General features: G+C 39.6%; 1 protein-coding gene across 6 annotated transcripts in view; it reads left to right on the forward strand.

Annotated features, from left to right (window-relative positions):
- Positions 1-23289, forward strand: part of plagl2 (pleiomorphic adenoma gene-like 2) — a 131052-nt gene that overhangs the window by 33682 nt on the left and 74081 nt on the right. The window contains exon 2 of one of the 6 annotated variants that reach the window (XM_063041321.1): positions 4356-4422. The exons of the other annotated variants lie outside the window; for them this stretch is intronic. The gene's annotated coding sequence lies outside the window, so the exon portion shown is untranslated. The remainder of the gene's footprint in view (positions 1-4355; positions 4423-23289) is intronic. 6 annotated transcript variants of the gene reach the window in all.

Below are 23289 nucleotides of genomic sequence, written 5' to 3' on the forward strand. Positions count from 1 at the left end.
CAGAAAATCAAGTGACTAAAGTTAATGGCAGAAAGCCTGCAGTACAGTGCAAATAGCTTTACATTTCACCATGGAAACATAATCTTGCAACATTGCATGAGAAAGCCGTGGATCTTTTCACTCAACAGACAGTGATGTGAAGTTGGTAACTCAAGTCATTTCTGGGTCTTGGTGCTCACAGAGTGTCCTTGCAGTTGCCCCTGTTGAGTGATGGTGACTAAGCTTATTAAATAGATGCATTATGTAGGAGTTTGTAAGTTGAGTTGGCTTGATTAATATTGAGGTGATTAAAAAGCACTTTTTGTGTGCAGGTTTTGGTGTTGAATTGTTATATTTGCCCTATCTTGCCCTTAAAGGCATAACATTTGGGGAGGCACAGTAGTGCAGTGGTTAGCACACTGGTTACAGTGCAGGCAACCCGGGTTCAATTCCTGCCACTGCCTGAGAGGAGTTCATACGTTCTGCCGTGACTGTGTGGGTTTACAATGAGTACTCTGGTATCCTCCCTCACTCCAAAGACGTACAAACTGGTAAGTTAATTGGTCATTGTAAATTGGTTAGGCTAGGGTTAAATCAGGTTCAAAGGACCAGAAGGGTCTATCCTGTATTGTATCTCAATAATTAAATAAAATAAATTTGAGGTAAATTATCAACCCTGAAGGTGATCACGGAAAGAAATTGTTGTTAACATCAAAGTTTCTACGACAGATGGAAAGGTAAATGTTAATGCTGAATATATTCTAATGTCTGAGATGGAATTTCAGTTTTTATTAGTACTTTTAAGTTTATTAAATCATCTACATGATCGAACCAAAGAATCGTGGTGATCAATAAAGAAGTGGACCCTTTGACCCAACAAGACTGCATCACATACATTAATTCAGCACTAATCCTGTTTTGCTTTCCCAACATTATTTCCAACTGTCCCTCTACCCTTCATACTAGGAGCAATATACAGGTGCCAGTTAACTTACAAAGCTTTGGTGTAAGGGAGCAAAAAGAGAACATTGAGTGGGCACCACCACAGTCACAGGAAGAACATGAAAACTCCCAAGGGATAACACTGCAGGTCAGGATGTTGCTGTGAGGCTGCAACTCAATTCACTGCAACTTGGTATTGATGTGTCTAATTTGGTGAAAGTATCTCAGATTTTATAGGAATACCTCTCGGCCTCTATTTCCAGTATTTGACTTTTTTTGGGGGCCAATATGAACACAATGTATAATAGTGTGATCACTTGAGTCGAGTATGATGTTCTCCTAAAGTATGGTCTATCGGTGTTTCTTCAGGCTGTAGAGGCCGATTCAGGATGTTAGGGTGGATTCCCTTAATTGAAGACACCTGTCTGGGATTTTGTTCAACATGGGGAAGCTGATGTACAGGAGGCCACCACAAGATCCTTGACAGATTGGGATGAGAGTCTAGTAGTATGGAGTACTGAATACTCCATCTTGAAAAACATTCAACTTCAACTTGAAAAATATTTGAATTTGCATAATTTCTGATTATTTGATTATGTTACACACATTTTCAAATCTCTTGTTGTCATCAGTTTTCATGTAATTTTCTCAGTTTAGTCCAGCCAGTTTCCAAGTAGGTTAACCTAGAAGTTAAAGCAGCCAAACAAGCAATAGCTGGTAGTTTTAATTGGTTAAGCTCCAGTCAGCTTATCCCCATTTTGAGCAGTAGGAAATGTGCCACCAGGCAGCCAGTAGGACCACTTGTATACAAATTGTTTCCAGGTTCCCTTGTTTTGAACGTTTCATCCTCTGAACAGTTGGCAGATTGGAAATGCAGCCACAATATGAGTATTTACATGGCAGAAGATGCCTGCAGCTTTGTAGCAGTCAGCAAATCCATCCTCCTACTTTCCTAAAAGGCTGTGTGTTTTTATAGGATGTGCAGAAATCGGGCATTCTAAGCTGGGAAGGGCAGTGCTTGCGTTTGTGGCATTGTAAAGGCTTTGGGGGAATCTAGAAAGAACTATCTAGATGGATGTTATGCAAGCCTGGACTGTACCAGGCTCTCTCTAATGGAATCAACTTAATGATGTCTGTGTACTTAGTATGCCAGTTACATCTGGGAATCTTCCATAGTAGTTAGAAATTACATGAGAAACAAGACCTTTTGTTAAGATCTAATATGCTTTAAACCTGTAGCACAGTAGGTAGTTGTGCTTGAGAGTTATTAATCATAAACATGAGATTCAGCAGATGTTGCAAATCCAGAGAAGCACAAATAAAATGGTGGAAGATCTCAACAGGTCAGGCAGCATCTGTGGAAATGAATAAGCAGTCGATGTTTTGGGCTGAGACTCTTCTTCAGTAATGGAAGGGGAAAGACACCAGAATAAAAAGGGTGGGGGGAGGAGGAGGAGGACTCGCTAGAAGGTGATTGGTGAAGCCAGGTGAGTGAGAAAGGTAAAGGGCTGAAGAAGGAGTCTGATAGGTGAGGAGAGTGACCATGGGAGCAAAGGGAGGAGGAGGGGCACTGGGGGAATTGATAGGCAGATGAGGAGAAGAGGTAAGAGGCCGGAGTGTGGAATAGGAGAAGGGGGTGGGGGAGAAATTGATTGCCATCAAGTTGGATGCTACCTAGGTGGAATATGAGTGTTTGCTCCTCTGCCCTGAGACAGGCCACGGACCAAAATGTCAGAATGGAAATAAAGATAGGAATTTAAATTTGGCCACTGGGAAATTCTGCTTTCATGGCTGAAGTGGAGGTGCTTGACAAAACGGTACCCCAATTTACATTGGGTCTCACCAGTGTAGAGGGTGCTGCATAGGGAGCACTGAATACAATGGATGACCCCAACTGATTTGCAGGTTCACCTGGATGGACTGTTTGGGGCCCTGAATGGAGGTAAGGGACGAGGTAAATAGGCAAGTGCAGCGTATCTATCAATTGCAGGGATATTTACCAGAAGGGTTGGGGCAGGGACAAATCCCTGTGGAAAGTGGACAGTTAAAGATGTGTTAAAGACAGTTAAAGAGGCAGTTAAAGATGTGTAGGATCCCGTTAAAGATGGTGGAAGTTATGGAGAATGATTTGTTGGATGCATAGACTTATGGGGTGATAGTTGAGGATAAGAGGAACTCTATCCCTGTTAAAACAGTGGAAAAATGGGGTGAGGACAGATGTCTGGGAAAAGGAGGAGATGTGGGTGAGGAAGCATCAGTGGTGGAGGAAGGGAAGCCTTGTCTTTGAAGAAGGTGTACATCTCTGATATCCTAGAAAGGAAAGGCTCATCCTGGGAAAAGATGTGGTGGAGACGAAGGAACTGAGAAAAGGGAATAGCATAGTCAAGATAGTCTTGGGAATCTTTTAGGGTTATAAAAAAGATGTCATTAGACATTTTGTCTCTGGAGGTGGTGACAGAGAGATTGAGAAAGGGGTGTCAGAAATGGACGAAGGGGAATTACTGATAGGGTGGAAGTTGGAGGCAAAGTGGATCGAATTGACGAGCTCAGCATGGGTGCCTGGAGCCACACCAATGCAGTTGTCAATGTAGCACAGGAAGATTTGGGAAGCATTACCAGGGAAGGCATGGAACATGGACTGTTCTATCTTGCCATTGAAAAGCAGGCATAGCTGGGGCTTATGCATTTGCCTGTGGCTGCCCCTTTGAGTTTGGAGAAGGTGGGAGGAACTGAAGGAGAAACCGAGGACCAATTCTGCCAGATTGAAGAGGGTGGTGGTGGAGGGGAACTGCTTAGATCTTCTGTAGAGAAAGAAGCAATGAGCTTTTAAGACCTGGAGAGTTAATGTTTCAAGGTGCAAGGAAAGGAGGGGATGAAGGATTAAATGAGGCAGGAGAGATTGTTGAATAACAAAAGGGTGTACTGCTAAATACAATGAAACCCATGTAAAAAATGATGTCTGGAGAAAGTGTAAATAGGACATGGTGAACCAGTAGCTCAGATTTAAAATCTGATTAACAAAAATTCTGGAAACATTCAATTGGTTAGGTAACTTCCCTGGAAAGTAATTTAATGTTCCAGGTCATAGGAATCAGAGAAGTAAGGAAACTTGTTTTTAATAAAAATCTGTTTTTCTGAAGAAAGTTGCCTAATTTGCCTGGTTTCAGATTTTTATTTATTTCAGATTCCACAGGTTGACACTTCATTTCAGCGTTTGCTATATTACTTATTACTGCTACAGTTCTATTCTGAGCCACTAGGTGGCTGTACAGCTGAATGGTCATTTCTTCCACTTGATTCGAAAGATCTTCCATTTATCACTGAACAATTTAGTCATATAAATTATGCAAACATTAAATTTTAGTTGTGGGGCATTTTAAATAACACAGCTCACGTAACTAATATTCTCCCTTGTCACTTCCCTTTTTGGCTAGATTCGATGTGAATATTATTCAGCCCCAAGGAGCATCTCTGGATTCTAATCACTTAAAGCAATGTGCTGTAAGTCCACAGCTCCATTTCATCCTCTTCACACTCGTGTTTTCTCAGAAAATGTTTGACCCTTTAAACTAAAATGTTGGCACATTTGTGAGCAGTTTGTTCTGCATCCTCACTTGTCTAGCAAGCCAGGTTCATCCCTGAATTGAGTCACCACCTTTACAAAATTTGCACATTCCCTCTGTGATTTTTGTGAATATTCACCAGATACTCCAGTGCCCCTCAAATTCCAAAGATATACAGGGCACCCAGGCAACAGTTGTTCTCTGCGCAGTCTCTCCCATCTCAGTGACTGAAGCTTGTAACTCTTCCAAGTTATCATAGGTCTCTTGGTGGCCTCCCTCACTAGTCCTCTTCCTGCATGGTCAGTCAGTTTTTTGAGGATGGCCTGCTCTCAGCAGATTTACAGCCATATTCTTTCCGTTTCTTGATGATTGACTTAACTGTACTCCAAGGGATATTCAGTGAGTTGGAAATTTTAATATATCCAATCTCTTGGCTTGTGCTTTTCAATAACTTTTTGCAGAGTTGCTTGGAGTATTCTAATGGTGCAGTTTTTGCCAGGATACTGACTCACCAGAAATTGGACCTTCCAGATACAGGTGTATTTTTACATCTTGATTGCACACAGAGATCTCCAATTTAACCAATTATATGTATTTTAAAACCAATTAGCTGCATCAGTGATGATATTGTGTGTTATATTAAAGGGGGTGAATACTTATGCAATCAATTATTTTGTGTTTTATATTTGTAATTAATTTAGATCACTTTGTAGAGATGTTTTCACTTTGACATGTAGATCAAAAAGAGAGAGCTAATGGGTATGTTTGATAGAGAATATTTTGTGAGAGTATAGAGAAACATTCAGAGGGGAATGGAGCAAATAGGATTCCATTTCTGATTGCTAGCATTTGCCCAATGTGTCAAATGGCTGCCTCCTATATTGCTATGTATAGGATAAGGAAAGGACACAATTATCAATTCACAACCTACTACCCCCTCCCCCAGCTCAATCTCTCAAACCTAAAGAGAGATTTCAGCAGCATGGTGCAGATGTTATGCTCTAACTTTTCCTCTAATTTCTTAACCTTCATGGAATTTTGAGGAAGAAATGCGTCATGTACTGAAAGAAAAATAGTTTAAATTAATCAAAGGTCAATGACCTGAGACATCAAATATGTTTTTCTCTCCCTTCTCCCTGGTAGTTGGTAGGAAGTGAGCAGTAAGACAATTCAGAACTGGTTTGCTCAGTCTGGTTTCAAGCATTCAGACTAGGAGATGCCAGAAAAGGCTATAAGTGAAAATGAAACTATTTCACTACTTCAACAAGTTAGGAACTACGAAGAATCAACAAATGAAGATATCAGCAGTCATCTTGAATGTTACAATGAAAATTAAGATTTGGAGGATGCAGTAATCGATAGCATTATATGAAGGCAGTCCATTATCTACACTAGGTGTCTGTGCTGATTTTGTTCATTTTCAGTCAATGAAAAGAATGTGTGCACTGGATAAATTCCTCAGTTGATAACTATTACGAACAAATGCAGAGTTTTATAGTACTGTAGTAGTATTAGTAGTATTCCAATTTGTTCTGTATTTCATTTAAATAATTTGTAACTGGGTTAAATGGTAGTTTGTCTTTATTTTTATACCTTTTTAACTATTTCCATGAAACTTCAGCTAATTGGGGCAGCCACTTAATTGGGCCAAAATGAATTCTTGAGGTGTTCCATTTAACTAGAATCCACAGCATACTCTCTTCAGCAGACAATGGCAATTTCTTCCAGCCTCAATCCTGTTTTCCTGTCCTGCCCTGTCCTTCCCACCTCTTTATAAAACTGCTTAGATTGAAAACTTGGGTTTTGGTCTTGACTCCCAATGGCAAATATATATCCATTATAACATACCTCTTTTAAGTAAGTTATTTTCGGGCTATACAGTTATTAAAATTCAATTTGGAATAAACTCGAGCAATCCTTTAAGCAAATTTTGTGAAGTATTTGGTGTTTTATTTCAGATGTGTCAGTTTTGTTTAATTAAATTATGGCTTAATGGATGGGGCACAGGTGTGTTCATTTAGCCCATAAGGAGTTGAATATTTATTATTTAAGAATGAACAGCAGAGCTGAAAGATTAGACTGTATGAAGGATATTTTAATGAAGTGAATTTCCTTGAATGACATCACTGAATACAATAAACCCATTGTTGCAATACATCCACTATGCTTTATTCTCTATCAGGTCTCCTGACAAAGGATTTGGCCCTACAAAATTGGTATCAGGAAGTTATTAATGCCAATAGCTACAACTCAGTGGGATTAGGGATTCAGTGGAGTCATTGTATAAATAGTAGCTTCATTACTACTACTTGTAACTGGTTAAAGTCATCAGTGGCATAAATGTAATTGCTCGTTTGCATTGCTGGTTCAAAGATCGCTGTGTTACAGTTGGATGGAATGGTGGTGCTTTTAATTTGTTCTCTCATTGAGCTGAAATTAGGCATGCAGCTGTTCTTGAATAGAAGTCAAATTTACATAAGTGCATCTAAAATATACTTGGTTTATAACTTAGTTGCCTGTATGACTTAAATTTAGAATTGCAAGTATTCCAGAGATTTCACTCAATTCTGATCTCTTACCAATTTTCACCATTCACTATGTGTATCTCAAAGTTCAAAGTACATTTTATTGTCAAAGTACGTATAAATTATATAGCCTAAAGATTTGTCTGCTTAACAGGCAACCACAAAACAAGAAACCCAAAAGAACCCAATTTTAAAAAAAGACCAACACCCAATGTGCGGGGGTGGGGGGGACCAAATCAAATCATCGAACAATAAAGCATTCTGTCCATCCATATGCTCAATGTACAGTATCTAATTGGATGTGTACAGATTTCACAAAGCGTTAAGACAGGGTATTGTGGCATTAACCTGGTAAGCAGCTATCTCTGAACACTGAATATCAGCCCTATTATACTTGATACAAACTAATTGTAATAAATATTTTATAATTAAGTCATGAAGAAAAGAGCTATCCTAAATGCTTCAACGAACTGTTCCTGCAAATTTCATGTATTTCTTTTGTATATTAGTGGAATTAGCCTAACAGGTACAATACAAATTAAATACTGATGGCTGCTGGTGTTGTGCATTCCGTGACTAACTTTGTTCTTCCTTGGAGCACTGCAGTTTGGTTTCTTTTTCTTGTGTGTGTTTGACCTTGGCAGCAATGTTGGTTAATACCTCATATGGAACTTGCACGAGGCATTAAACGACAAAAGAGTAAGTGAGCAGGGTGATTGCATTGTTTAGGTTGGCATTGTGTACAAAGTAAATTTCTAAGTGCTGCAATTAAACCTTTACACGCCAGCAGTTGCTAAACATCGTGGGATTTCCCAGTTCATGGTTGCTTGCAAACAACCATTTCCGTATGAAATTAGAGACTTCAAAGAACTCATATGCATAGAAATCCTTGCACCTGACTTGTCAGATACAGTCTCTTGGCCTTAAGGAAATAAAACGATTCAGAAAGGGAATAGAAATATTTTTGTCACTGAGCTGTACAGTTAAGATTGTGAAGTTGGACAGAATCCAGTTAATGACATGCATCAAAATTGATGGCTTAGTAATGAATGAAAAATATCACCGTCATAAGTAGTGCCTAGCTATGTAATCCCCAACTCAATCAGCTGTACGCAGCACAAACAGTATTATGCTGTCAAAAATAATAGCAGTCGCTTGCCCAGTTTGTTCTTTGCATGCTTTGTTAAAACTATTTTGTATCTATTGAATGATAGATACAAAATAGTTTTAACAAAGAAATTGAACCAGCATTGTTCTAAAAAATGTGGCTAATACATTACTATCACATTTTCTGTTCTTCCTCCTAATTCTTGTGGTCAGTGGAAATCTGTTTGGCTCAAGTCTTCTCCTAAGTGAATTAGTCACTTTTTGCTGATGCATCTAATTGCCTCTTAGTACACAAGCATTTTAACTGTATAATCAATGAGCTTCCTGTATGATTTGCAAATATATTGTTTATTTATTTGATGTATACAAAATTGCTTTGAGAGCTGTCAGCCACTTTTAAACAAAACAAATGACTGCAGTCTTCAAATATTAGAACAGATTGAAAAAAACATTCATCATTCAACTTCCTCTTTGAGTACAATTAAACCTCCTGAAAATTTTACAACAATGACATCAGGATCTTCCATAAATTTCCTAAGTAGTAATGTAAATATAAAATATACCAAAAGGGAAAATTCAAAAAAATTAATAGAAGATGTTTATTTAGCAATAAAATTGGATAGATTTTCCATGGTAGGTTTGGGCTCACCAATTCACGAGATGAAGTAGGAGTAATGAGTTGACCTTTTTATTCAGAAAAATCCTTCATTCTTACACTTCTCTAACTTTTTTGAACTTAATGGGTTATTAAGATTCTCTTGAAAGCAATCTTTGACTTAGCTACTGCTCTCCTCCCACTTTCTCTCTGGAAATTTGATTATCAAAACTAACATGATCTTGTAATTGGGCTTTTGCACTTAAGTCATCATCTTATTGAACCAGGTTTGAGCCATTGTTGAATCTTCTCTTTCTTGTGTTATGGCAGATTTCTTATGTCCTATCTACTTACTCAGTAGCACTTGAATAGTGATCAAAAATTGTCTAAAGCACAGACCTACTTAATAACCAAATATTGGCATGATATTTTTGTAACTGCTTAATACTAAAGCCCGTAGATTATCTGAGATGACTGAATACCAGGTCCAACAATCTACTTTTCTAGAACTCTTGGTGTCCTTCTGAGTCAAATCTTTTATAAAATAAGGTATTTCTTCATTTTGGTGTTTCAAGTTATGTTTTGCTGTATGATATTTTTGTAACTGCTTAATACTAAAGCCCGTAGATTATCTGAGATGACTGAATACCAGGTCCAACAATCTACTTTTCTAGAACTCTTGGTGTCCTTCTGAGTCAAATGTTTTATAAAATAAGGTATTTCTTCATTTTGGTGTTTCAAGTTATGTTTTGCTGTATGAATATTAAGTCTGTAGTGACAAACAGTAAATGGTAGTATCTGATGTGGCGATTACAACATTCCCTTATGCCATCTGCCCGTAATGCTCATGAAAAGTGATTTATTCATTGTTACCATTTATGTGCTATTGGATAAAGCCATTGCCACTGTGACTGCACAGTTCTGTTGTTTGTGGATTCTTATTCCCTGGATTTAAAAGCTGTCCCGGTTATGAACATCCCTCCGTATGAACAAGTTCCTATAATGTTAAGTTCAAAAGTCCAACGTACATTCATGCCTGTGAATTGGATAAATTTCCACTCTCCAATTTTAGTAATTGTTCTTTCTTATCAGTCACATGTTTTTTATGCTGTTCATTACAATATTGTGGCAGTGTAGTCAATCACTTTTTCTGCCCTTTATGCTGCTGGCGTTTAAGGCAGCAATGAAGGTCCATTGTACACAGGTAGAAGGATTCTTCATTGCTGTTACCATAACAATACTTTTTGACCAGGCAGGGTTGTTAGCTCTAAGCTGAACCCCCGAACCTGGAGGACTAATGGATCACTTTTAGCCTGGCCTCTACACTTTGACCTGTTTGGCATGGGTGACTCAACTAAGAGCCAAAGCACAAGCCCCTGACTCCAGCCAACATAGCTCTCTGGGTTATTTGAGGCATGTAAGCCTCCAGACCCTGTGAGGTTATGGTCTGCGTGGAGAATAGTTAATCTATCAAATGATTTTTGTGCATTTTACAGATGTCTGTTTTTAAACAAAACACAAGGCTTGGTTCATTAACCAAGATGGTGTGTATGTAAGTAGAATTGATGCCATCACACACTTTATTCTGGTGTGGCAATCATAAACCTCTGACAGAAAAGTGGTTCATGTCATTTGATAGCTTTCCTATTAATTTAGAAGATACAAGCTATAATAGTACTTCACTGCAGCAGCATTTCCCTGATTGGGTATCTTGACGTTCAAAGGAAAATTTACTATCAATCAGAGTATATGTGACCATATACTATCTTCAGATTCATTTTCTTACAGCATTAACATGAAAAAATTGCAGTAGTTTTTTTAAAATTCTACATAATCTGACTATACAAACAATAGAAAAAACTGCATGCAGGCAAACAATATGAAAAAGACTAACTGTGTAAATAAAAATACTGTGAATATGAGTTGTAAAGGATCCTTGAAAGTGTGTCCACAGATGGTAGAATTAGTTCATAGTAGTGGTAAACGAAGTTACTGATTTCGGTTCAGGAGCCTGATGGTTGTTGGGTGATCGGGGGCTTAGGGTGGTGAAAAGAAGGAATAACCTGCATGGTTGAGAGTCTTTGATGGGTGATATCTTGTGACAGCACTCCATGTAAGTGTGGTCAGTGGTGGAGAGGGCTTTACCTGTGATGAACTGAGCTGGACCCAGCCTTTTCCATTCCTGGATACTGCTATTTTGATACCAGGTCGTGATGCAGCCAGGTTGGATAGTCTTCACTGTGCATCTATAGAAGTTTAAAAGTTTTTTGTAACATGCCAAATCTACGCAAACTTTTTAAGAAAGAAGAGCCACTATTATGCTGTGTTTGTGATGACAATTCAGTAATGGTCCAGGGCACTTCCACTGATATCTTACAGCCAAGGATTTTAACGCTACAGGCAGTCACCACCTCTGATTCCCTAACAAGGACTGGCTCGCCGCCTTCATCCTGTAGTGGATAATCATCTCCTTGGTTCTGCTGATGTTGAATGAGAGGTTGTTGTTGTGGCAGAACTCAATCAGATTTTCAGTCTCCCTCCTATAATGCCAGTGCGTTACCACCTTTGATTCTGCCTACAACAGTGCAAGATGCTAACCAAAGCCATTTTCCAACTTGCGCAGGAATTCTTTGACAGATTGGCCAATACTCCTGCTTCAATCAGCCCAATGAAAGCAATTCGTAATCATCAGAAGGATATTAGTAGGTTAAAATATGATTTTATTTTGCTTCAATGTGTTCTACATCCTTAACTGACACTTGGTAAGCAAATCCTTACTCTTGTGAGCTGATCCTTCACATGCTTGAAGTTAGCCCTCACAAAATTGTTTTTTTTTTGTGTGATCTTTCTGTACCTTGGTTGTTATTGAACTTAATCTTATAATGAATAGGAGAGGCAGAAACTAATGAATAGTTAAAATTATTGACCATTTATTTTAAATATTATGCAAATCTTTACAACTTTTCCTATATTAACCTGTGCTGTTACAACTTTTATTACATCTCTTCCTTGCCTGATGACATTTTCTTTTTGAATGCCCTTGCATAATGTGGAGAGGTCCAGCATAAAGCAGGACTCCAACGCCTGTTCTATTTTGCTGTCGTGGGGATGCTTCAATTGAACTGTACTAATGCAAAAACTTAATCAAAAATGCCCAGTACATATGGCAGCAACTGGAAAGAACAGGACTCACATTTACATTGAGTATGATACATCAGAACTGGGAATGAAAGTAAGCAGCTTGGTTTTAAGTTGCAGCGAAATTGGAGAATAACAGATAGGACAAAGAGAGTATCTCTGACAGAGTAACACCAAGGTTGCTGTGGAGGTAAGCTATCCATGAAGTCATCTGGGTGAGGTGTAAATAAGAGTGGTTTGAGCAAACAAAGGTAGAAAATAAAACCTGTAAACTGCAGAGATGTAGGAAATATCCAGTACATGGGCCATGCTGGTGATCAGGGAAAATACTCAGCCAATATTATTGATGACTTGTAGCAGAATTACCTAGGTCTGCTACAACCGAAGGCAATTTACCTGAAGTTATTGAGTTTATTATTGAGTCTGGAAAGTTGTTTTCTCTCTTTCCTCATTCTGACAAAGCATTTGCAATGTGAAAGGCTTCTCTTTCCATGGCTGCTGCCTGAGTTGTGGGAGGTTTCTAGCATTTTAAGTTTCTACAACACTCTGCTGTTACAATGTGCAGAGGAAAATTTGAATAATGCTTACAATATCAATAGCAAACTGGGGCGGATTTGCTTTCCATCTGAAGCAAGAACATATACAAAGACAGGTGAGGACGAGGTGCCCAGACAGAACCTGAGGTGCTGTTACATGTTTGTATTGAGTCTTGTTGAACAGCGCAGGAGTCCACATACATGGGAGCGCAATGGACAATCAAATAGCAGGCAGCAGAAAGCTCAGTGTACCTCTTGCAGACTGAATAGTGCTTCACAGAGCTGTCACTCAAAATGTGTTTGGTTTCCCCAATGTAGACAACTTTGAGAGCACCTAAAGGAGGACACACAATTGGAAGTGATACAAGTATCTCCCTCCTCCTTCACCTGGAAGGACTGTTAATTACTTAATCAGGTGCTGAACCACACTTTTGATTCTCAAGTGTTATTGACTTCTCTAAGGCTCAGACCATGATTTTGCTGCACGTGTTTGAAGGATGAGAAAAAAAAACTTGGTCTGGTGCGATAACCCCATGAGCTGAAAAGCCAGTTCATATTGCACTGGTGGGCACCTAGAGTGAGCAGTTTGGGCAGCAGGAGTATTATAAAATAAGTCAGGGCCAGTACATCTGTGGGAAGCAATATGGCATGTTTTGTCCCACAGCGATCGGCAGGATGTAGGTAGGAGTGACGCACGCTATGGTGTCTACAAAATATAAATAAATCATGCAAAGGATTTATCACTTATGATTTTTTTTTTAGCTCCAGTAAAATATACTAATGTATTTCCTTCCTGAATCCCAAACCTATTGCCAGTGTGTGATTAGTCACTGTGGAACTCGGAGCTGGAGGTGTTCTGCTGAATCATCTAGAGGATTAATACTTGGTGCAGTGTGTGACTTGAATCAAGTCTTTCTAAAATGAAATAACAACCTTTATTTCTTCAGTTTATGCTGGGAACATCCGTCAAAGTTTTTAACTTTTGGAAAAGTTGGTTCATGATGTTGGCAGGCAATTTGATTGGATCTTAAATTATAGTTTCTATTTTTGAATTTGCAAAGAAAGGACATGGTAAGTTGGATTTCCTCTGAAATTGTACTCTGAGACATCCTGAATCATCATGATATTTAGCACATGAATCAGTTTATTGATATATAGTCTAATGTAAATACAGTCATGGCTAAAAGATGAGTCTGTTCCTGTTTTATCTTTACTTTTACAAACCAAAAGGAATTTGGTATTTTTCTCAGATGACCCACTTCTACCATGTTTTTTTCCTCTCACCCCAGGCCACCCAGTGTCTCTATCCATTTGTTCACTTATTTCATTCCTCCACCCCTTGCTTTTTATTAACTACATTTTGTATTCCCTCCCACTTTGTAATGTCTGCCTATCACCCACATATTTATCTATGGGTTTTTTCTCCCCTTGGTTCAGCCTTTCTAACTCCTCCCCTTCTGGTTCCACCTATCTTGATTTTTTAATGTTTCCATTCAATACCTACCAGCTTCTGTCTGATCCCTCCTATGTATTGGCCATCTTCCCTCTACAATTTCAGTCTTGATGCAGGACCATGACCTGTAATATCGATTTATCTCTTTTCCTGAACAGATCCCACTTGACCCACTCATTTCTACCAGCTATATGTTTTTGCTTTGGATTCCAGCATCTGCAGTCGTCTTGTGTCTTCTGATAGCTTTATCGTCTCCAATTTAAGTTCAAACGTTATTATTTTTAACTTCATATCTGAAAGGCAATTTTCGAAAATATGTTTACAGCCCTGTCGGATGCAAGTTCAAGAAGACTGTTTAAGTGAACACATTGGTCAATGTGAGAGCTTCATTCTTTCATTAATTCGATGGGGCGGGGGGGGGGTATCTGTTGTTTGCTCTGATAGCAACCAGTTAAGAAAGCAAAAATTCTCTTTAAATTTGATTACATTGACGAATATCATTGATTACTGTATTTCAAGTGCAGGGAGGAAGTTCTAATGCCACTTTGAAGAAGTCCATATATATAGTGTATTTAAAGCCCTGCCCTCAATTTATTTCTTTGAAGGAGATAAAAGCAGCTTAAGCAATGGCAACTGTGGTGATCATGATTCCACTTGACTTTTTTTTCTGCTCTTGGTCTTTACTTCAACTGACGGGTTTTGTTTGCTGTAGTTCTTGTTCCATTTTATCACTTCTTCACTTTTATTCTTTAATGTAATTGACAACTAATAGTCTTTCATTTACTTAATTGTATTTGTTTTGTGAATGATTCTCCATATTGGCGATTTCTTGAAACTAGATGTTTTGAAGATTGAAATTAAAATGATCATCCAGTTCAGTATGTCATTGGCTTTTCACTCTTGTCACTGAGATTTCATGTTTTATGTACTGATATTATGTTGGTGTATTCTCTTGATTTTATTGGTGATTGGTAATTAATGCTTTTCTTTCTTATTTTCTAATCTATTTACAGCAGAGATTCTTGCTTAATGGTATTGGTCCAAGGTGTAAAAAAAGGTTTGGAATTCCTGCTCTCATGTTCTCTTTGAATTAATGTCTAAAGCATCAGTCTATCTGTCCTGCTCAGCTTCTGCCTGACCTTCTGAATATTTTGCATGTTTAATCTTTCATACCAGCATTAGTTTAGTCCTGCATATACTGTATTTTAAGCATTTCTTTGAGGTTATGATGGCTTTTCCCCACTCTAGTTTTGTGCATTCTCAGATTATTGAGGCTACTGTTCAGACTGCAGACTCCTCCACATTTGGGATCTCATTTGGTTGATGAGTATGCAACTTGAGATGTTGCCCTCCTGCTTGCCCAGGTGTTCCTGATTCATGTACATGATTCTCAGTACAGGTTTCCCCCACCATCCGAAGATAGAGCGTTCCTATGAAATGGTTCATAAGCGAAAATGTCGTAAAGCGAAGAAGCAATTACCATTTATTTATATGGGAAAATTTTGTGAGCGTTCGCAGACCCAAAAATAACCTACCAAATCATGCCAAATAACACACAAAACCCAAAATAACAGTAACATATAGTAAAAGCAGGAATGATATGATAAATACACAGCCTATATAAAGTAGAAATACTTTTCCACAATCATTACTGAATAGTTCTCCGGAGCGAAAATCTCACGCAAGCGCCATCGTCAAAAAATCTCACGCAAGCGCTGTTGGCAAAAACACGCGCAAGCGCTCTGCAGTAACCTTTAAGCTATGAAGCTGCCAAATCATACCAAATAACACGTAAAAATACACAGCCGATATAAAGTAGAAATAATGTATGTACAGTGTAGTATCACTTACCGGAATTGGTTCAGCGCCGAGCATACTGATGATTGTGTGTTAGACTGAGTTGTCGGAGTTTGGGTGGTGCAGTGGTCCCCACCCTCCAGGCCGCTGAGCGATACATTGCCGCAAAGAACGCAGGGGTCCAGCGGTAGCCGGGAGGTACACAGCACATCTTTAAGAAAAAAGCCGAAACAAACATGCTAATTAATTAGGTGCCGCCCGTAATTGTCGGCCCAGATCAGTGCCGATTTCCGATTGCGTCGTCTCTGATCTGGGCCGACAATTACGTGTCGGTGGCACCTAATTAATTAGCATGTTTATTTCAGCTTTTATCTTAAAGATGTGCTGTGTGCCTCCTGGCTACCTTTGCATTCTCCGCGAATCGGTATCTGTCCGTGGCCTGGGGGGTTGAGATGGTGGGACACTGGGGTGTCATCACGTCGCCTGTTTCCATTAGAGCAGGCAGCTCATCTTCTATGACTGCCCGCCTCGATGTCGAAGGTTGAGGTTCGTCGTCTGCTGTGGCTGATGTGGAAGGCTTGCTTGACTGCTGAGCCTCGCGCATTTTTCTATCACAGTTAATAAGGACTCAAACCATCTTGCAAATATCCCCTAAACTGACGTACCCTTTCAAAATTAAAGTCGTACTTTATCATTACTCATTCGGTTTCGATTGTTATCCTTTTTTCTTCCAATTGCATCAGCTCTTCATCTGTCAGTTCTTGGTGATGGGATGCCAAAACCTCTTCAACATCGTCTTTGTCAACTTCCACAAGCCAGACCCACGTTGTCCTTACTTCGTTCACCCCGATCAAAATGCTTAATTATGTCTAGTTTTACCGTAAGTGTACTACCCTTACGAGCTCTTCCAGACTTTTCTGATACCATAGAACTCATCTTGCAAACGGCTGCTCACAGGCTTGTGTTTAAGCAATGCCGGCGAGAATCCGGGGGAGAGTGACTGCTCGGGGTGCACTGCCTTTATCGCGTGCTGATTTTTTCACACACTGAATTTTTTTTTTGTAACAGTGAAAACACCTTCTGACAGTGAAAATAGTGTACTAATGTAGGTCTTTCGTAACAGTGAGGTTTTGTAAAGCGAACGTTCGAAAAGCGGGGGACACCTGTACCATCATGAATACTCCTGCCATTTGAATGGGCTGAGGACAGGGATTTCCCTGAATCAGGATTGGGTTAAATATTGCTAACCTTGCAATGTGAAATTTGCAGCAGCAAAGATATAAATCACTATAAATTACAAAATTAAATAGTGCAAATAAAGGAATAATGAGATAGTGTTCAGTGGACTATTCAGAAATCTGATGGTAGAAGTGAAGGAGCTGTTTTGAAATTCTTCCTCCTCCTGACTATAGTATTGAGAAGAGAGAATGGTGAGGATCACTAGCATGTCACTGTCTTACAAAATTTACAAGAGTCTTTGATGACATAAATTTGAAATTCTCTATAACAGGGGTCCCCAACCTTTTTTGCACCGCGGACTGGTTTAATATTCACAATATTCTTGCAGACCGGCCGACGGGGGGTGGGGGGCGGTGGGTGTTCAAGTCGGGTTAAACTCACCTCAACATGTCTTTTACAGTTAATATTGCCAACTTTCTCACTCCCAAACAAGGGACAAAAGTAGCAGTCAAATCCTGGGACACTTGTCTTTATCCCAGGAAAGAATACTATGACCATGAAGCCTTGCACGGCACCTGTGTGCACATGTGTGACATGCGCATGCGCATATGTGCTGATTTTTTCCCCCACAAATCGGTTTTGGCTTAATCTTCCCGACTATACTGTACATACATTACTTCTACTTTATATAGGCTGTGTATTTAGCATATCATTCCTGCTTTTACTATATGTTGGTGTTATTTTAGGTTTTATGTGTTACTTGGTAGGTTTTTTTTGGGTCTGGGAAGGCTCAAACATTTTTCCCATATAAATGGTGATCGCTTCTGCGCTTTACGCCATTTTGGCACGAAAGGTTTCATAGGATCGCCCTACCTTAGCGGGGGAAATACGGGATAAGGGCAGTCCCGTATAGGACAAACCAATTTATCCCAATATACGGGATGTCCCGGCAAATACGGGGCAGTTGGCAACCCTATGTTCAAGATCAACAGTGCATGACAGGGAATGAGGAAAGGTGCAGCTGCCTCATATCGTTTCCTCGCGGCCCGGTAGCACATGCTTTGCGGCCCGGTGGTTTGGGACTGCTGCTCTATAAAATAAAGATGGTGCTGTTTCTTAATTTCTGCATTAATGTGTTGGGCTCAGGATAGCTACTGTGAGATGTTGATGCCCAGGTACTTGAAGCTGGTCACCCTTTCTACTGCTGAACCCTCAATGGGGACTGGGTTATTTTCTTCTGACTTTCCCTTCATGAATTTCACCATCAGTTCCAATGTGTTGCTGGTGTTGAGGGTGAGGTTATCGTGATGCCAATCAACCAGCTGATCTAGCTCACTCCTGTATGCTGTCTCATTGCAAATTTAGAGTCTGTTTTGTGAGCTGTGCTTAATCACACAGCTGTGAGTGTGACTAGGGTAAAGTAGCCAGCTAGTCATGCACACCTGAAACATGCCTGTGTTTCTTGGTTAGTGAAAAGGAGATGTTGTTATTGCTCCACACTGACTGTGGGATGACATTCTGAATTTCCTCAAGCTCCTAATGAAGTAGAGCCGCTGGCATGTTGCCTTTGTGATCGTGTCAATGTGTTGGGCCCAAGATAGGTCCTCTGAGATGTTAAATCTGGCTCTAAATCTAAGATTCTCAGATGTTGATGTTGGCAGTGTTGGCCTGGAAGACGGCACTGACATTAGGTTTGATTTTACCTGCAGTGAATTTGGAGCATTTTTCTAATCTTTGTTTGTGATGCCCTTCCCGTGTCTTCGAGTTCTTGCCTGAGGCAATTCTGATCTCAAAACCATAAGCAAGAAGAGGATCACTTTTGTCCAGTAGATTGAGAGTCAAACCTCTGCCTCCAGTTCCTCTCCTGCCCCCAACCCCCCTTCAACCAAAGTCAGTGCAGGGCATTGCAAATGATGGTAAATTATATAATTTCTTCAGTTCAGCATAAATGATGATGCAATAATTTTAATATTAATTATGCTTGTCTCATCAAGTAGCTAGATTCTTTTTCTTTCATTGTACTCCCTTACCAATATGTATACTTAATAGTTAAAACTTTTTTGGAGGTCATGAAGGCCTACCTGCCAAATTTATGGTTTGCCGCTGCACATTACCAAATGCTAGTGCTGTACTTTGGTAGTTTCTTGGTGATGCTTTCTGATTATCAGTTGGGTCTTCACCTCTTGGTCCTGCGCCCATTAAGATGAGGCATTGACTGAATTTCAGAACTTTCAAGCCAGTGCAGTAGGATCTATGTCAGTAACTGAGGAATCTTGGTGAGTTCTCTTTGTATCCTAGTTATCTTGTCTTCCTCTGAATCGGTGCCTTTAAAAATTGATCAACAGCTTGTTCGTTTTGTTCATGCTTTATGTGGGTCAAATTATTGTTTTAGTTGTCTGCATGAATGGAGTTTCAAGTTATAATTTTCCAGAAACCCTACACAGACTATTATATAAATGCAAATGTGTTTTGAATAAGTGGTTAAGAGTGCTAAATGGTGAGTAATTACATGTGCAATTTCTTGGATTTGAAGTATTATGTCTGCAGGCATATGTTGTGCATGCATAATAGTAGGATTTTGATATGAGGGAAACATAGCTTACTAATTCGACAGATAAACTCTTTTGCTTGAGACGGTGGTTAATATTATTTAACATGATGTATTCGCCATTCCATTGTGTGTGAGCCTTGCATCGAAGAGTAACAAATGATGTAGTTGTAGTGTAAAACACAATACCATTTGTCACACTATGTCTATAAAGTAAGCAGCATATTTGGTTTCTATTGTGTTTGAGATTGTTCCTTTGATAATGATGCTTTAGAAGATTCAAAAAGATTTAAACTCCCATTGGTAGAGTATCACAAAGTGGTAAGATAATTTGTGTGAATGATATTTAGGGTGGGGAAGGATGGATCATGTATGATTAATTTGATGCTTAGGACTGAAGTACTAGTTATGTGTTGTTTCACTGTGATGACTAACTCAGCAGAAGTTCATTTCACGAGGTTCCTAAATGTCCATGTGAAATAGCCCTCTCCCTTCCAGCCATAAGCTTGTGGTTCAAATGACAACTATAAACTGTTGGAGATTTGTTCTCATGCCTCACAATGCCATTTGATCGCCATGATTACATGGCATCCAAGCAATCCTCTTTTACTATCTATCACTCCATGAGTATTTGGGTATTTAAAATCTGCTGAACCACATCCTAGCCCTTACCCTAAAATAAAGACATTCTTTTTCACACAATGAATGTTGAGATTTAAGAAGCATCTTGCACAACCAAATACTTTGTTGAAAGAAGGAGGTGAAAGGTGATGTGATTAGTAATTGATGATCTAAACATGGAAATTTAGGAACAGAAATTTATTGCATGGATTTGCTGCAGGTAACGAAAGTTGGCCTGCTAAGTAGCCTGTGCTTGCTATTACGATTGGGCTGAAATTTTCTTTGCAGATTATATTTGTCTTGACATTTCAAGTAGAATCATTCATTCTTTGACAATCCCTTGTTGTCGAAGAGGATTACCTCAAGAGAACTGATTAGACCAGTCTGAGAATTTCTGCAACGTTGGTACATTAATGACCAAGATGTATGTGCCTGGTTGGTTGGTTCATCCACATTATTTCTGCTACTTTTCTATTTGATGCCATTGATTCGAAGTTCTGAAATTCTTGAAATGAGCGCTTTTATTACTCATTTAGGGTAGTCCTGAGTCGGTAGGTATACCATTGGTCGGTATCCCTGTGGCATTAATTCATGTATCAACTTAAGAGAATGGTGCTGATAGATCTGATGGATAGAAGATGGTATACATGCTTTCATTTCGTGTGGCAATGCTGTTTGACACTGACTGCTGTGTGATTCTCTTTGGATGAAAACATCCAGCGGCAAGGAGACCAAATGAATTTTGGTTCTTATTCTGCAAACCTTTTTTTTGATTTTTGGTGCCATTGAAATTCCAATTGTATATATTTCTTTGAAGTTGCCATAAATGAATCAATATGGATCTTCTTTTCCTTAATAGCTGAGCAGGTGGGTGATAATGTATAATATGCAATGTATAAGATGTTGGATTCCTGAAACTACTATTTATAAGTGTATACATGCAAAAAATTTGGAGCCTGTAATAAATTTGCATATGTTTTAAATACATTGCTACTGATTTGCAAGGTCTTCTGTGCGCTGTGCATTTCTATCTGATAATGTGTGCATCTTTCACCAGTGGTATTCCAAAAGAACTGTTTCCTTTTGGAAGCGATTAATTGTAGCATGAATCAAGTCGTCGGTGCGCCTTGAACCAAGGAGTTACACTGGCAACGCTCATGAGATGCCAGTATCACTTCACAAATTGATCAGTGGCAATGCGTCCCATTTTGATATAGGAAGAAAAATGTAATCAAGACACGCATTTTAATCTTTTACTGTTGTGTGGCAACAGTACTAATGACTACAAAAATAATGGAATTATGGGAACCAGAAATAAAGTAGGTGGTGGTGGCACAGTAAGACCATACTGTTGTACAGAAGGATCCTTTGGAACTTTTGTTCGTGTGCTGACTCTTCTGACTCATCCAAGTTGCAAATACAGTTTGTCCCATACCTTTTTATTGTTCTCTCTCATAGAAACATAGAAAATAGGTGCAGGAGTAGGCCATTCGGCCCTTCGAGCCTGCACCGCCATTTATGATCATGGCTGATCATCCAACTCAGAACTCCGCCCCAGCCTTCCCTCCATACCCCCTGACCCCTGTAGCCACAAGGGCCATATCTAACTCCCTCTTAAACATAGCCAATGAACTGGCCTCAACTGTTTCCTGTGGCAGAGAATTCCACAGATTCACCATTCTCTGTGTGAAGAAGTTTTTCCTAATCTCGGTCCTAAAAGGCTTCCCCTTTATCCTCAAACTGTGACCCCTCGTTCTGGACTTCCCCAACATCGGGAACAATCTTCCTGCATCTAGCCTGTCCAATCCCTTTAGGATTTTATATGTTTCAATCAGATCCCCCCTCAATCTTCTAAATTCCAAGGAGTACAAGCCCAGTTCATCCAGTCTTTCTTCATATGAAAGTCCTGCCATCCCAGGAATCAATCTGGTGAACCTTCTTTGTACTCCCTCTATGGCAAGGATGTCCTTCCTCAGATTAGGGGACCAAAACTGCACACAATACTCCAGGTGTGGTCTCACCAAGGCCTTGTACAACTGCAGTAGTACCTCCCTGCTCCTGTACTCGAATCCTCTCGCTATAAATGCCAGCATACCATTCGCCTATTTCACCGCCTGCTGTACCTGCATGCCCACTTTCAATGACTGGTGTATAATGACACCCAGGTCTCGTTGCACCTCCCCTTTTCCTAATCGGCCACCATTCAGATAATAATCTGTTTTCCTATTTTTGCCACCAAAGTGGATAACTTCACATTTATCCACATTAAATTGCATCTGCCATGAATTTGCCCACTCACCCAACCTATCCAAGTCACTCTGCATCCTCTTAGCATCCTCCTCACAGCTAACACTGCCACCCAGCTTCATGTCATCCGCAAACTTGGAGATGCTGCATTTAATTCCTTCATCCAAGTCATTAATATATATTGTAAACAACTGGGGTCCCAGCACTGAGCCTTGCGGTACCCCACTAGTCACCGCCTGCCATTCTGAAAAGGTCCCGTTTATTCCCACTCTTTGCTTCCTGTCTGCTAACCAATTCTCCATCCACATCAATACCTTACTCCCAATACCGTGTGCTTTAAGTTTGCACACTAATCTCCTGTGTGGGACCTTGTCAAAAGCCTTTTGAAAATCCAAATATACCACATCCACTGGTTCTCCCCTATCCACTCTACTAGTTACATCCTCAAAAAATTCTATGAGATTCGTCAGACATGATTTTCCTTTCACAAATCCATGCTGACTTTGTCCGATGATATCACCGCTTTCCAAATGTGCTGTTATCACATCTTTGATAACTGACTCCAGCAGTTTCCCCACCACCGACATTAGGCTAACCGGTCTATAATTCCCCGGTTTCTCTCCCTCCTTTTTTAAAAAGTGGGGTTACATTAGCCACCCTCCAATCCTCAGGAACTAGTCCAGAATCTAACGAGTTTTGAAAAATTATCACTAATGCATCCACTATTTCTTGGGCTACTTCCTTAAGCACTCTAGAATGCAGACCATCTGGCCCTGGGGATTTATCTGCCTTCAATCCCTTCAATTTACCTAACACCACTTCCCTACTAACATGTATTTCGCTCAGTTCCTCCATCTTACTGGACCCTCTGTCCCCTACTATTTCTGGAAGATTATTTATGTCCTCCTTAGTGAAGACAGAACCAAAGTAATTATTCAATTGGTCTGCCATGTCCTTGCTCCCCATAATCAATTCACCTGTTTCTGTCTGTAGGGGACCTACATTTGTCTTTACCAGTCTTTTCCTTTTTACATATCTATAAAAGCTTTTACAGTCAGT

This window comes from Mobula hypostoma, chromosome 2 (assembly GCF_963921235.1).
Source record: "Mobula hypostoma chromosome 2, sMobHyp1.1, whole genome shotgun sequence".
Taxonomy (NCBI): Eukaryota; Metazoa; Chordata; class Chondrichthyes; order Myliobatiformes; family Myliobatidae; genus Mobula; species Mobula hypostoma.